Here is a 17189-nt window from a genome sequence, read left to right on the forward strand (position 1 = left end):
ATAAATGATAGAATTAGAAAATCATCATTTCACAATCTTTAGTCAAACTGGTGACTCAGGAAAGAATTATCATTAAAACTGCTAGGTAAATGGTTAATGAATACAATTTGTGCTGATCACCACCATTTCTGCTTCTTCTCTGTCAGGATGCAAAGTAGTAGTGCCTTTCCCTGTCTCCTTGGAGTTAGGCATAGCCATGTAACTTGTTTTAGCCAATGATGTATGAATAGCAGCAAGATGTCTCACTTACGGGCAGAAACATTGAAGAGCCACTGCATACTTGTCCATTTCACTCTCTCCCCGCCTTGATGATTGTAAAGAGCGCACTGATATGGAGATGCAATTCTGAGTCATCATGTAGTGGACAGTTGCAGGCATTGAATAAATACGAAATATTTTTTGTCATTTTAAGCACTGAGATTTTGGGTTTCTTTGTTACTACAGCAGAACCTAGTCCTTCATAACTATTATAACGGGGAATTAAATATTTGATTGTGCTAAAATAACATCACAGATATGATTTTCTGGTGATAAGGGAATATATAACTGTAAATGGAGAGATCAGAATGTTATTACCCTCATCAATAATCAATCTTGGAATTACAGATAATATTGCAACGAGGAAGACATGTCTCTGATGGAATGCACTATGATGTATACATCATCTATGTTGCATTCTAGCCAAAAACGCCTACTACTCATGTGTAATCAGGCCTTTAAATTTAACTTCCAGTTTACAGGCTACGCAGGGGATAGAGGAATATGCTAAATGACACCACAAATCCAAAAGGTAAACTAATGACAGGACAATTGGTCTATTCTCTTCACCAGAATAGCGTTGTGACTAAAAGGACAATTCTACAGAAACAGACTTAACCAAATGCAGCATGTTGTCCCAAATTGAATTCAGGTTTAAACAAACCAGCTGCAGTTGGTATATGGAAGAGAATTAGAAAAACTTGAATATGAAATAGATAGTAGATAATATTGAGGGATTGTTAGTAATTCTGTTAGGTGTGATTTATTTTAAAGTCTGAACTATTTAGAAATGAAGTCACTTACTTTTAAATATGCCAACATATTAAAAATAAGTCTTTAGAATGTATAATGCAAGTCTGACACTTGGTGACATAAGTATTATTTTAAAGATTCTGAAAATAAAAAAATGTGAAATGAGCTTAAAAAAGTTAAAAATGCCAAAAACAGATGGAGACAGATTATTTATATTTATAATTACATATAAATTAATTTTAAGATAGACTTCTAGTTTAAAGTTGTACAAATTTAACAAATTAATTACTTTATAGTCGATTCTTTCTCCGCATCTTTCTCCTATTTTCTTGATTTAATCATTGTCAGACCATTGAACCAATTACCACTCAGACTAGTCAGCTCTACTCTCTGATGCTGTTTACTGCCAAAGAAAATCAATAAAATCACCCACCATTATCTATTGTAAAGAATGTAAGTATTGATTTTGAAAACTTCCGTTTCATTGGTTTTGGAGTGCTTCTGATGCCGTCTTTTACAAACAGTATGATGCATGTTGAGGTCCTCTTTTATCAACTGACCCCATCCTTCAGTCTGATTCAGTCCACCATTACTCTTGCTCTCTGGTTTCCAGTGACATAGCTCCTTTCATTTTCTAGAATAAGTGTGCTTCTACTTTCCTCAGAGACTTTAGTCATGCAGGTTTCTCTGCCTGACTTTTTTCCTTTTCTCTTTAACTAGATAATTCTTACATATACTTTAGATCAAAAACTCAAAAATAACTTTTCCAGGAAACATTTTCCAGCTCCCCTAGATGAAGTCAGTACTTGCCACAGCCCTACTTACATTGTAATAGTACTCCATGCTTTCTCTCAGAGCCTCAGCACAGTTTGCATTTAGAACTATATTTTTATGATATCTGTCTCCCAAAGACTCTGGGTGATGTGAGGACAATAATTGTTCCTCTTTTGTTTACTGCTATATCCTTTGCAACTAAAACAGTGTACAGCACTTAGAATGTATTTAAATACAGATTTGCATAACAGCTTTTTTGAGTTCTGGTATATAAGACAGTATGATACAGTGAAACATTGGGCAAGTAAACTTTCTTATTTTGTTTACTGTTATATCCCTGGACATATAGAGATGCTGAATAAATATTTTGTGTAAGAATGAATGGGATTGGACCTTTGCCTGAGTCCTATCAACTATATATCCCCTGTAATCTTTATCTTCACTTCTAGGGGTAGCAGTTAATTATCTATAAAATGAATTGTTTAAAGGATGAATTTTGAGGATATTTTCAGCTAAAAAGCTTTAAAACTAGGATATTTGATTATTTACCTTGCTAGTGTCATTAATATTTTTGATGTTAGTATTATCATAACCTTCTGAGAACAATCAACAGTATCGGATCAAGCAAATATTTATTTGACAAACATATTATTGCCTTTAATTCCAATCAATAATCCAGCAAGGCTTTGTGGAATTTGACAAACTAATTTTTACATTTACAGGGAAGAACAAAGGGCAAGAATTATCAAGATATTCTTACAGAAGAATTAAGTAGGGATCATGAACTATCAAATAGGAAGTCCTATTTTAAAGACATACAGCTAAAACAGTATTGTGTTTGTATACAGATGAACAAATAGACTGAGGAACATAATTGAGAGCCCAGAAACAAACCTATACATGTACGGAAACTTGATATATAACAGAGTTTTATAGTGCATCGTTAGGGAAGGATGGAATTCTCAATAAATTAGATTGAAAAATGGAAATTGCATCTCTAATTAAATCATCACAACCATTATCTTATCATCATGGTAAATTAAATATTCAAATGTTAAAGGAAAAATTTTAAAGATTTATCAAGTAGTACAAGAATATTTTCTCAGGATAGAGAAGACTTTCTTAAGTCCCTAAAAACACTAAACATAAAGGAAGAGATTGCTAAACTAGATTACACTGAAATGAAGAACTGTTCATCAAAAGACACAATAAAAAGAGTGGAAATAAAATAAAAATCTGGAAGAAGATACTTGCAACACGTGTAACTGGCAACAAGCTCATGGTCAGAATATATGAATATCTCCTATGAGTCAATAAAAAGACAGACACTCCAATAAAAGAAAGAATTTTATAAATCAGAAAAGGTAAGAGCTTTGAAGAAAACATGGGTGAGAAGCTAGGGATGAGAGAGGGCGCTACTTTATATAGGGTACTCAGCAAAGGCCTCAGAGAAAAAGCCGTATTTGAATGCAGAACTGAAAGTAGCACGGGAGTAAGCCACATGGATATTCAAGAGCAGAGTCTTCTAGAGAAAGCTAGCCCTGAGGCAGGAGCATGCCTGCTGTGTTTGAGGAATAGTAAAGTCCAGTAGAACTGAAGTACAGTGAGTTAGCAAAGAGAATAGAAGCTGGAGATGAAGTCAGAAAGGTCTTCGGTATGAATCTTTGGCCAATGAGGTACAAGAGCCAATGGATAAATGCTTCCCCCTTTCTTCCCCTGACTTTCATATGACTTTTTGTCAGTTGCATGGGATTGAGAAAACTGTTTCCTACTGAAATAGTCCACTGGATGCATTTATGTTTTGGTGCTCTCTCTGTTTCTGCTTAAGAGTCTGCAATGCACTGCCAAAGTTCCCCATACCTTCCTTATCGTGACACTAACTAAATCATATTGTAATTGTTCTGGTTGTCTGTCATTTCCCATTAGATTTTAAATTTTGTGATATCAAAAACCGTATTTATATATCTTGTAGAGCATTGTATTATCACTAGTTAGAACACGGCATGCACACATACTTATTAAGTATTGAATGTATGAGAGAATGAATATATTCTTCAAATGAATGATGGGTATGATATTTAATACTATTATGAATACAAAACTTTTTCTACTTACTGTAGCTAATTATGAAAAAAGCATTGTGGAGTGAAACGGTGATGCTGTCTGGAAATTTGAATCAATCATTTATAATCTATGCATATCTTACCAAGTTACTCGGTCTCTCTGAAACTCAGATTTCTTCTCTGTGCAATGACAATAACAGTATTTACTTCATAGTCTTATTATGAGAACAAAATACGAACATATATTTAATGAACAAGTAATAGTCCTATGCTTCTCATTTGAATTTTTAACATGAGAGAGAGACAACAACACCGAATAGTTACATTTACTCACAATTAAGAGTGCTGATAAACTAATATAATTGACACCTTATCTCATGCTTATTTCACTTTTCCACATCATTTGCGGTCTGTCACTTTTTCTTTATAATAACATATTAATCATTATTGTGCATCTATAGGCAATCTAGATGAAAAATGATTTTTACTAGTTGACTGAAAGAATAAGTGTCATATAGAGAGGTTCAATAAAGCCCATATCATTACAAAAAACCAACAACTGTTTCTGTCTTTGCTTAAAAATGCTTTTATTATTTTCCCAGATCATGTGGCATATAAATTTTTTCTATTCTGAAATAACTCTGCTTTCTAAGATTCTCATCAATCTCTTGTTCATGCGTTTAGTACTTGGTCCCACGTTCCCAGTTATTTAGTGTATCCATTCTGGCATATCCATCTGCCTTCATACCCTCCTCCTACTGGGTTATCACCAGGCTGGATTAGCCAAATTATTAATCAAAGCAGCTACTATGAAGCATTATTACTTGATCTTCCTTATCCCATTCTTCCAAGACAAGAGTTTTATAAAGCATCCACTATGAGCCTCAGAAAATGTTTATATTCAATATCTTAAACGGAGAGGACTTAAAAATACCCAAGGAGTGAAATCTCTTTCCAAAAAAACAAAGACTAATTATGCACAGAGAAAACAATTCAGTTAACCAACCACAAAAATGTTTGCCGTTCTTTCCAGGTTTAAAAATAGGTCACTTTTAAGAGAAACACTTTTGAAAAAACTGCTGTGAGCAGAAACCAGTTGGATAGCTATGTCAGTTTGAACAGGTGACGGAGTTAGTCCACAAGCCCAACTGTTTGAGAGAGAAGCTCCATGCAGGACTTAATTCCGTTACTTAACACTTAACGGTGACTCTCGCCCCTAGCTGCATTAGTGCCAAGATGATGCTCGATGCTGTGGCTGAAATAGGGATGCAGTACCTGCTAATGAATAGATCTTCAGAGAAAAAGACATTGTAGTTGTTTAATAAAACATTTAACGTCATTAAAATGGCTGATCAGTGAAAGTCAAATGCAAAGATGGACAAGAAGGTATAAACTTCACATCAGAAATTGAACTCTATTAGAGGAACTAAGGTCCATGCAAGAACAACTGTAACTCATTACAAAGCTGCCTAAAGATTAGAGACTGACGTAGTGAATGTCTTATCACAGTTTTAGTTCAAGGATTTGTTTCCATGAACTCCTTAGAAAAATAACTGAATGCCATAAATATACCTAGATTCTTATTCTCTTTAAATTTCTCCAAATGATATTTTTTAATGTTTAAGTTTCTTGAAAATAGTCACATAATTTATTTTGAAAGTAAAATATTTTGAATTTAATTATAAAAGTACCTATATAAAAAGCTCATGCACTTGGATCCTGATAACTAGTACCTAGAAAAGCTGTACCTCTGGTAATCCATGTTGCCAACTGAGAGACTACAGCCATCTTGTGGCAACTCTTAACGCTCCAAGCACAAGGTCCCTAGGCACAGTGACCACATTTTCCAAACACAACTTGGAGCCAAAAAGCTTGATTTCATAACTAACATATTGAAATCAGGAAAATCTCCCCCAAAGTCGCAGCTTGATTGTCCCTAGGGCGTTCTAAAGGATATGAATGAAACGGATGGTGAAGCATTTCATTAAGAATATCTGAGTCTTCTATCCAACTCTTTGCTGAAGAAGTGGGTAAGAAAAGGTAAAAATGGGGGCCGGCTCCATGGCCGAGTGGTTAAGTTCGCGTGCTCCGCTGCAGTGGCCCAGGGTTCGGATCCTGGGCATGGACATGGCACTGCTCCTCAGGCCACATTGAGGCAGCGTCCCACATCCCACAACTAGAAGGACATGCAACTAAGATATACAACTATGTACCGGGGGGGTTTGGGAAATAAAGCAGAAAAGAAAAAAAAAAAAAAGGAAGATTGGCAACCGTTGTTAGCCCAGGTGCCAAAAAAAAAAAAAAAAGAAAAGGTAAAAAGGAATCACAGAATCCATCTTTCCTTTCCATTGTCCTGGAAATTAGTCACTTGGATCAGATAAATGTCTCCACGGCATATAAATTGGTTGGCATTCAGGAGTTGTGACTAACTTTTCCTAAATAAATTTCTTGCATTTAAGTAAAATTTCTTATGATTTGAGGTAGTAATCACATGCTAATTATACAAATGCTTTGTCCATTCACATATTTTACAAACCTTTTTTCGTGTTTGCCACGTGTTCTTAAGCTGTCTGATACATATTACTACCTTCTCAATGTCACACATTATTTCAACGTCACACATTTCTCTTATACACTTCCTCCATCCTTTATATATTAAACTTGCTGTTAATACAGCCCAAATAGCAATTAATGTAATATCTCTACAGGTTCCTAATTACGTATCTCTTATATTTCAATCCCTAAGTCTACAAAATACATTATGACTAACATTTCAAGCACTTAACCAAAAATGTAGATTTAACTACTAAATTGAATGTCAGTATCTTTGCTTTGGCCTATGTATGACAAGAAGAAATTTTTTTATGTCTTAAAAACTTTTGCTGAAAAAGGAATTCCAGAGTTTTATTTGGTAGACCAATTACTGATAGCCACACCATGTATCAAATACAAACATCCCTTAGACTGAGACAGGAGAAATCAAACTGGGGCATGAATAAACACTGACAGCCAAAAATGAAGGATACTTAGAGAGCACAGTGTCTCAATTTCTATATGCTTACTTTATTTCATTAACAATCCTGGAATATTTAAATCTGGATCAATGTTGAAATGGAGGAATAGGGATAAGTCCATATGAATGAATTACCACTTGTTCAGTAAACAAAATCTTTTAAACACAGTGGGACTTCTTAAATTTGTGATTCTTTGAGTTTCAAAGGGTCAACCACCTCCTTAAAAGTAGAAGGTTATAACTGATGAGCATTTTAGATCCATGTTGGCCAACAGATTTATCTCATATGTCAAATCCAATCAATTTGTAATAGTGGTCTAAGGTGATATATTGAGAATTACTGAGTCTCATTGTGAATATGGAGATTACCTTTGGGTGTCTACCAAGGGGGCAGGAAAAGATATTTGCTTCATGAATACAGCGAGTTTTCTAACCTTCTTAGATCCATTTAATACTTCATAGGATGCAGTGAAACTTGGAGTAAATGCAGTAACAAAATTTACTTTATGAATACTTCCTATCTATATTTCATTCTTCTTTCTTCCATCTCCTATTCCCTTTCAGGTGGCTAAAATGACTAGACATACCAGAGTACACAGCAACCTGTTAGCAGAAATGTCTCCATTGTTTAGCACTGGTTTTGCCTTTTTCAAAATACTGACTCTTACTCATTTGTGGACAAAAACATTGTTATAATTGGTAGCAGATTTGGTGGTTGTCTCTGAGACACTATTGCTACTCTACAATGTATACTATTTTGCAGCAGCCACATATTATGAATGAGGTTGACTCCAGTTCCAAGAAAAAGAATGGCTGTTCTAAATCAGGGCAATCTCAACCCTTTTCCCACGGTGATGAGTTTAAGTAAACCAGACCTAATCCAATCAGCACAGTTATATCCCTGGTCAACAAGGAATGATTCAAAATAAGCTTGAGACCAACTCAGAATGATGAGATGGGGGTCCATTTTGCAGGGGTTCTCTCAAAATCAGCATCATTGCTGTTCTGAGAATTTACCAAAAGAGAGATTCTTTCCTGCTTTGACAGAATTATGCACAGATATGCTTCCAGGAACTACTGTCATTCCACTGATAAAAAGTTCCACAGAGACAGGGGCAGAACTGAGAGGATAACAGATGAATAGATCTGGGGCTGTGTTTGAGCCACTCCTGAAATGTGCCTCTTCTAGACTTTTCAGTCACATGGGAAAAATAGAATTCCTTTAATTTTATTAAACAAGTTTGCATTTGGGTCTTTATATTAATAGCAAACAAAAACATCCTGATATGAACTTTTTTTTACTTTTGAAAGAAATACCTCTAAAAAGATTACCCTCCTCCTTGCTTTCTTAAAAGTCAGTAATTAGGGGCCAGCCCAGTGGTGTAGTGGTTAAGTTTGTGTGCTTTGCTTCAGTGGCCAGGGGTTTGCAGGTTCAGATCCTAGGCACGGATCAAGCACCACTCGTCAAGCCACACTGTGGCAGCATCCCACGTAAAAAAGAGGAACATTGGCACAGTTGTTAGCTCAGCGACAATCTTCCTCAAGCAAAAAGAGGAAGATTGGCAGCAGATGTTAGCTTAGGGCCAGTCTTCCTCACACACACACAAAAAGCCAGTAATTATAAGCATCCTAATTCCTTTTCTTGATCCTGGGAATGTGAATAGTCACTATTCATTACCGTTTTGCTTTAGGATACAAAAATAGTACTATTTGAACCTCCACTAAATGGTTTAAGGGCACTATAATTTCAAATGTAATCAAGTCCTAAAACTTTAATTTTATAAAATTAAGTAGACATATTAATAGATATACCTAAATTGAGTCAAAATAAATAGTTTTTCTATCACAATGCCTTTCAAAAAAAAATTTGTTTGATTTCTTCAAATCTAATTCTTGCTCAGTTCCTAAAACTCAATTTAATATTATAAAAATATTCATATTTGTGGAATACATTTATTCTGTTCTAAAATACCAATTGCTGTGAACTCTTCAAGAGAGACATTGCATAATTCAAATGACTATGCTAGATGCTAAAAAAAATCTGCAATTTTGAATATTTTCTATATCACACCAACAGCAGCAGAATATACATGTCCAAAGATTATTACCAAAAACAAAACAAAACAGCAGCATGACAAAAGAAGACAGACAGACATAATTCAGGGTTTTCCAAGGCATAATATTGAGAGTGATTAGCACTGACAATCTGTATCATTGATTAGGTCCTACCACATGATGTGTGTGTGTGTGTGTGTGTGTGTGTGTGTGTGTGTAAGAGGATCTTTTATTACAATTACCCACAGGGGCACTAGGCACTGTCCCCAGGACATTTAAGTATCATAATCAAAATCCATTGTAACAGATTCCAAAAGACTGCTCAGATTCTTTTGGTTTGTTGTGTTATATTAGATATTTTTTCAATAAGTGTTTTTTGCCTAGGGCCTTTAAATCTTTTTATTATACAGAAGCTTTGTTTCAACAGCGTTTTTTGGAAGGACATTTGACCTGCCCACCTAGAGCTAATCTGTTACCCATTGACTACTCTGCCCTACGTGTCTGTAATTCCACAGCACTTAGAGAATGATGTTATCTGAGAATGGTGTGAAAACACAAAGAATCTCTTGTTCAAAGTGAAGAATTAAAAATGAAACTCCCTAAAATAGGTTGACTGTGTCTTTAAAAGACTGTCATATTATTTATAGGTGATCATAGAGTTTTCTATTCTGATTTATGTCACTATTTATATTCTGTGACACATGTTCAAATTAGTCTTTATGTATATATTTAAAAAAAGGTATGCTCAGAGAATAGGAGTCTTTCTACTTATTCCTATCCTAGCATACAGTAGTAATTCTTTTAATGTGTTGGAGCAAAATATCTACTTTGACAATTAACTTCTCTTTAAAAAGGGAGTCAAATTTTGACAAGGTTATATTGTATAATAATTTACTTTTGAGTAACAAAAACAAGAAACTGATAGTATAAGGCAAGCCTTTAGAAACTATAATATTGGTACAGTATAATAAAAAACAATAAACCAACTCTCTAGGCAAGAGAAAATATAGTCTGCACAATCTCCAATTTCACTAAATGAAGATATTGAGTTTAATTACACATTTAGTTAGAAAATATATACCTGTGATATTTCCTTTTCAAAGTGTAAGAGGTTGGTTTTAATATCCTATCATCTCCCTTGAGTAACTCCAGACAACATTCTCTATTACAAAGTACAACTCTGCATTGAAAACACATATTTGGGATATTTTCTGGTTTAGCTCGTTTCATGAAAACAGAGTGTAGCTCTCTATGGAGACATTTTGCATCTAGTAGCAATAATCTGATACAGAAGGAAAAAATTTCCAAAGCGTTTTTTTTCTTGAGGAAGATTAGCCCTAAGCTAACATCTGCCACCAACTCTCCTCTTTTTCCTGAGGAAGACTGGCCCTGAGCTAACATCCATGCCCATCTTCCTCTGCTTTATATGTCGGACTCCTGCCACAACATGGCTTGCCAAGCGGTGTGTAGGTCTGAACCCAGGATCTGAACAGGCAAACCCCGGGCCGCCGAAGAGGAAGATGCGATCTTAACCACTGCACACTGGGCCGGCCCCTCCAAAGTGTTTTTAAAAATACAAACAAAAGCTTTAAATCCACAGCTTCAGAATAACCTCAAATGTACACATACACAGGTTAAAGAATATCATTACACTTACTTTGCTAAATGGAATACAATATTCTCACATTTTATCCAAACAATATATCAACATTAGAGATACTTGGAAGACACTCGGATTTGCTCATTCAGATTAGAAATCACAGCCAGGTTTTCTAAGTATTAAAAGAACTGCACCAGAAATTCTATTAGCTCATGAATACACCGTGCCTTTGAAATTCAGAAAACTGAATAAAAGATATTTGGTGTCTTCTCTTTTCTCTTACTTTATATAAGGCTACTGAGCTATCTTTTTTAAGCTACAGCTGAGAATGATATCTCAAGAGAAATAAAATCATTCTGCATTTTAGTCTGCCTCTCTATTCTGTAGTTACAAAACGAGGAGATTGTTTTAAGTTTGCAGTTACCGTGCTCTAAGAATCTCAATACTACAACAACTGGTACAAACATATTTTAATAGAGCCATTTAAAAATAATTGCAGATTCATATTTTATGTCATGGTTTTAAAATAATATATTAGCAAAATACAACTATTAATCAGAGTGATTTTGGTTAACCATCTTTAAAGGAAGATTGACGGCCAAATGCAATTAATACTAACTGAAATAGTTAAAAACTAGAATTATTTAAACGTGTTTCATCATTGAAGATACCACCATTAGCCTTTATTCGCACCACTACAAAACTGAGTTAAATTTATAACTATAAGAAAGTGCAAATAAAACTACATTGCTAGAATGCAAACTCTATAAGAATTACTAGCCTTGATTTATAGGCTTTACACAAATAGTGCCTTATTCTGCAATTTATCTCATGTGACACTTTTTCACATATATCATGGGAATAAATACCTTATTATTCCTACTACTTTCTCTTTGGGATATTGTATATCCAAATAATTTTAGTAAAAGATCCCTATTTTGACATTACATAAGAAAAGGAAGAAATGTGTATCCATTTAAGAACAATATTTTTAAAAAATCCTATACTAATTAAAAATACATTAATAACGTATATCTTATACTAATTAAAAATAAAGAACCAGTTTTTCTTAAACAAGGTAGGAAAAATAATGAAAGAACAAATAAACTGATATTTCTTGAGGAAGCTCATAAGCAGAATTTGTTCATTTACTGGTTTCCATGGTACCACATGTATAAGGTAATTTTTGTTTTATTGGATGCACCATTCATTCTCAGAGATTTTAAAATATAACATAGAGTATTTTGGGCCCTAGAGGAAAAGTTCTATTAATCCAATAATATGATAGATAGTACCTTTCCTCTGCCATCCCAAATGATCTATATTCCCATTTGATTTTAAAGTTCTGGTCCTTTAAACATAACTGTAGTGGTTTGTTTAAAATACAAGTTACCAGTCATCTTTTACTGAATGTCTATTATGGCAAAATTTTAGCAAGAAAACGCTAATAAAATATATTAAATCTAAAAACATATAAAATAAATACAGGACATTATGTCTATTAAAAGTAAACCAAAGAAATGAGTAACAATAGCAAAGAACCAAGGATCAGGTATAAATGAAAACAATTAAAAATATTCCAAATAATTAGTTCAATATGGACTGGGTGTTATAGGGAATGAGCAGTTGATTGGGTGGATATACTGTTTTTTTCCAATTTTTTTATTGTGGTAAAATACACATAATATTAAGTTTACCATCTTAAGCATTTTTAAGCGGATGGCTCAGTGTATTAAATATGTTCATAATGTGTAACCATGACCACCATCCATTTCCATAACTCTTTTCACCTTGTCAAACTGAGACTCTATACCCATTAAACAATAACTCTCCATTCATCCCTCTCCCTGGCCCCTGGTAACTACCATTCTATTTTCTGTCTCCATGATTTTGATGGCTCTAAGTACCTCATATATGTGGAATCATACAGTAATTTGTCTTTTTGTTACTGGTTTATTTCACTTAGCACAATGTCCTCAAGTTTCATCCATGTTGTAGCGTATGTCAGAATTTCTTTCCTTTTTAAGACTGAATAATATTCCTTCGTATGTATATACCATATTTTGCTTATCCATTCATCCATCTATGGACACTGGGGTTGCTTCTACATTTTGGCTATTGTGAATAATGCTTTTATTGACATGAGTGTACAAATACCTCTTACACACTCCACTTTTAATTCTGTGGGGTATATACCCCAAAGTGGAATTGACATGTTATGTGGTAATCCTATTTTTAACTATTTGAGGGCCCACCATACTGTTTTCCACAGCAGCTGTTCCATTTTTATATTCCTACCATCAATGCACAAGGGTTCCAATTACTCCACACGTTTGCCAACACTTGTTATTTTCTGTTTTGTTTTGTTTTCTGGTAGTAGCCATCCTAATGGGTGTGAAGTAGTGGGTGAATATGCTTTTGAACATTTTCTTCTTATAATAGTCTTTCCCTCTGGACTTCATGAACCACTCTACCCAGGATCTTTTGTCCTCTCCTTTTTCACTCTTCCTCCTGTGCCTGAATATTGCCAGGGTGGCATCACATGTGTCACTGGTGATGATAAAAATGTTGTATAATCTGTGCTATCCAATGCAGTAGCCACTAGCCATATGTCATCACTAAGCATATGAATTGTGGCTGATGAGATTGAGAAAATGAAATTCTAATTTTATTTATTTTTTAACTTAATTTAAATCCACAAGTGACTACTGGTTCCTATATCAGATAATGCATTTCTATCTACTTCTTTCTGAGCCCCAACCTCATGTATCTAATTGCCTCCTTGACATATCTGCCGAATACCCTATGGCATCCAAAACTTCACACATCCAATGTCAAACTCATTATCACTTTCTCCAAGCCATCCTCTAATTTAGTTATTTCAATAGTATCACCTTGGCCCAAGATAGAACTATTGAAATTATCCTTTATGCTTCACTCTGCTTCATATCCCATATCCAGTAAATTATATATCCTGTCATTCAATCTTAAAAATGCCTCTCAAATCTGTCTTCTGTTTTCTAAAATACAGATCATCATTTCTCACATACTACCACCAACAACCTTTAAAGACCTCTCAGGGGAAACTCATTGACATTAAGATAAAGTCAAAATTGCTTAAATTCCTCTAAGGTCACCTCTCTAGTGAATTCTTCAAGTCTCCTAGTCAGAAGCAAAATCTCCATCTTCTTCCCTCCCATAGCTTGTCCATATTACTATCACTGACTCTTTTTGTGTGTTATGTTGAAATGATTTGGTTACCTGTTTACTCCTTTGGGCCCACTCTTGTGTATTAATTGTTTCTGTATTTTAACTGTTTTGCTCATCCTTGGCTTATAGTAGGCTACTAGAATGCTTAGATAACTAATAACAATTTATGAGCTAAATGTTGAAGATTTAGAACATAACTAGAAAATTCCTAGGTGTAGGAGGAGAAATAAACTTATTTCAAAACATAAATCCATGGTGATTTTTACTCACTTATTAAAGGATTAAGTAGCTAAGATTTTTATTGGTATTTCATTCATGTCTAATCTTTGGAGGAATTAGGTTGGCTTCTCTGATAATTTTTTAAAATGCTATTCTTTAAGGTAATTATAGAGGATAAGAAAACACCTTCACCATCCATGCAGCATGTGTCGCCCTTCAGCAACTTTATACTGAACCACCTGACTGTCATCGAAGGCATGATGAATTACACCCTTTGGCACCAATATCGAGCCTCATTCATTATTATCTTAGGTTTCACGCTTTATATGAAAAAGACAAATGCCACGATAAATTCAAACTCTGTAAAAAAATTTAAAAAGGAACTACAGGACAACATTGGAAAACTGCTTTCAAGGACTAGGACTCAGAGCTCACATTCCATGTATTAGCGTGGTTTATCAATTTTTTATTTTTTACAATTCAGAAAGGCATTAATTATAAATTGCTAACTTTCAAATGTTTAGAAATTGTAATTTGAAATAAATTATATTTGTGATCTATAGCAAAGGTCAAGAATGCAAAATAACTCACTCGGAAAGCATAATAGATTGTATTACATGATCATTTATATTAGATGCATATATTTATTGCACATTTAAATCGATAACACAAAATATGTGACTGTGTTATGCTGTTGTGTATCCAATTCAAACTTTTACTGGGAGAAAATAAGGAAAAGGATGTTCAATATTTCACTTAATTCTGATTTCTTGAAAATTTTTTAGTATTGCTGTAATATAAATAATAATTGTGCCTTATCATTTTACAAAGTATTTCTCATATATTTCATACGACTTTTTCATAATCGACAGTGACAGAATTTTTACCTGGCTGGGTCTTTTATTCAAAGTGCAGTGCCGGATCTACAATATCAAAACACTTTGTGGAACAGGAGTGTACCAAACACGGGATACTATGATAAGACCACTATTACCCTCACTGAAACAAAATATTCTAAAGACCGCAATCCTTCACAAGGTAAATTTTGTACTCCATTTGTACACACTAACTTATTGGTGTATTTTCAGCACTTAATTAATTAGTTTAGTTGTATGTTTTCATATCTAAGTTATTCTTTTTTTTTTCTTTAAAGTAAAAACTAAATTCAGAAAATGAAGGTAACGGCCAACTTTGAAGATATTAGCACCAGCATTTTTTAATGTGTTAATAATTATACTCAATTACATACATATTGCATTTCCAGAGAAAATGTATACATCATCTTTTCTACCTCACAGAATCCTAGTGAGAAAAACCATTATAAGTGCACTCATTTTTGATGTAGAAAATAAAATAAAGTTCTACAAAATAATATAACAAGTTGGTAGCCAAGATAGAAACAAAATCTATGCTCCGTATTTTCTACTCATGTACTCTAGTCAATCCTTCTGCATTTACACTTCTATTCTGTTCTTGGTCAAAGAAAATTTGACTTTAAAATGAAGTATCTATTAAACACTTTTTAATGGTTCTGCAAGTTCTTCTATTAGCGAAATAAGATTAAACTTCTGAAGCACAATTTCTTCCCCTGGCCTATGTCTGCAACATGAGTGGTTACCATAAGTAAACACGACGACTAGGGAAACAGTGTCAACGTTAGAATAACATATGTGGCTGTAAAAAAAAATGTCATAGAATATTTTCTTTGTTTAAAAAAAAAAGTTTGGCACCTGAGCTAACAACTGTTGCCAATCTTCTTTTTTCTTTCTTTTTTTTCCCCGCTTTTTCTCCCCGAATCCCCCCAGTACATAGTTGTATATTCTAGTTGTGTGTCCTTCTAGTTGTGGCATGTGTGATGCCCCCTCAGTGTGCCCTGATGAGTGGTGCCATGTCGGCGCCCAGGATCCAAACCAGCAAAACCCTGGGCTGCCCAAGTGGAGCACATGAACTGAACCACTCGGCCACGGGGCCGGCCCCCACAGAATACTTTCCTCTGCACTTAAGCAGATTTTGTTTTCTCATAGACGTATAATTCTTTCCAACATCTATTTAATGGGTTAAACATTTGCTTACACATGAAATATATTTGAAAATACACATAGAACATGTACCAATATCTGTGCACAAATTCATGTCTTCTCTCAAATGGTCTCTTTTCTGTGTGTTTCACACTAAGTACTGACCTCATATGTATGTTCAGACTGTGTTCTATGCTCCCCTACTCCCTTCCTGACCCATCCCTGCTTTCCAGTATGCTCTCAGGAGTTGTAGTATGGCCAAAACCTCATGTAGCGAAAATCAGAACTATGTTTATACCTCTACAATCAAAAGCTTAGGATTTTCTCTGGCTTGGGATGTCACGTCTTAGAAACTATCATCTCATTACATATCTAAATAAATTTAGACTCTAAGTATCCAAAAGATTGAATGAATACATAGATACACACACACTCATCAAAATATATATAGATATATATACTCATTCAAATAGATAAAAAGATATATATACATGTATAGATATCTATTTCTATCTATCTATCACCTCTCCAAGTACTAGGAATACAGTCAAGATATGGAATACTAAGGAGTCATTACTTGGGGGCCACTTCTATCTTGCTATATCCAAATAATAATAGATGATCAAAGGATGGATGTATTAAAAACTAAATCAAGGAACTGGAATAGATTGGAAAGGAAAGTCTTATAAATATAGTTAAGATTCAGATATTTTGAGTTTAGGAGAGTTTCACTAAAATGTGGTCCAAACTCTTCTTATTTCAATAGTTCAATATGCCAGGGTAGATCTAGAATTCTAGCCTTTGTTTTCTGAGCTCACTCTTTGTCACTCATTGAGTTTAGTTCATTATACCACATTTCCTCTTTTTATAGCCTTGTAAAATTTCACCAAGAAGATTTAGGGATGATGTAGTATTTCAACTAAGCATAAATAAATACGGATTATTTTAAATGTAACGAAATGTCAATATCCTCTACAAACTATCCCCATAAAGCAAGTTATGACAAGTTAAACAAATAGTTGGTAAATGTAAAAGTTCATATGATGTCACATGACATCAGAACATTAAATTTATTTGCTCCATACTGTAGAATTTAATTTTCTTCCTACTATAAACTTACAGCCAAAAATATAGTAAAGACGTAGGTATGACCATCACAGAGTGAAAACATTTATTATAAACACAGTCTAATTTTTTTTTCAAAAAGGTGGCTTTTTTTTTTACTG

General features: G+C 34.1%; 1 protein-coding gene across 9 annotated transcripts in view; it reads right to left on the minus strand.

The window, feature by feature from the left end:
• NAALADL2 (N-acetylated alpha-linked acidic dipeptidase like 2) overlaps positions 1 to 17189 on the minus strand; it is a 1281993-nt gene that overhangs the window by 179667 nt on the left and 1085137 nt on the right. The gene's annotated exons all lie outside the window — the stretch shown is intronic.

This window comes from Equus asinus, chromosome 5, assembly GCF_041296235.1.
Source record: "Equus asinus isolate D_3611 breed Donkey chromosome 5, EquAss-T2T_v2, whole genome shotgun sequence".
NCBI classification, from domain to species: domain Eukaryota; kingdom Metazoa; phylum Chordata; class Mammalia; order Perissodactyla; family Equidae; genus Equus; species Equus asinus.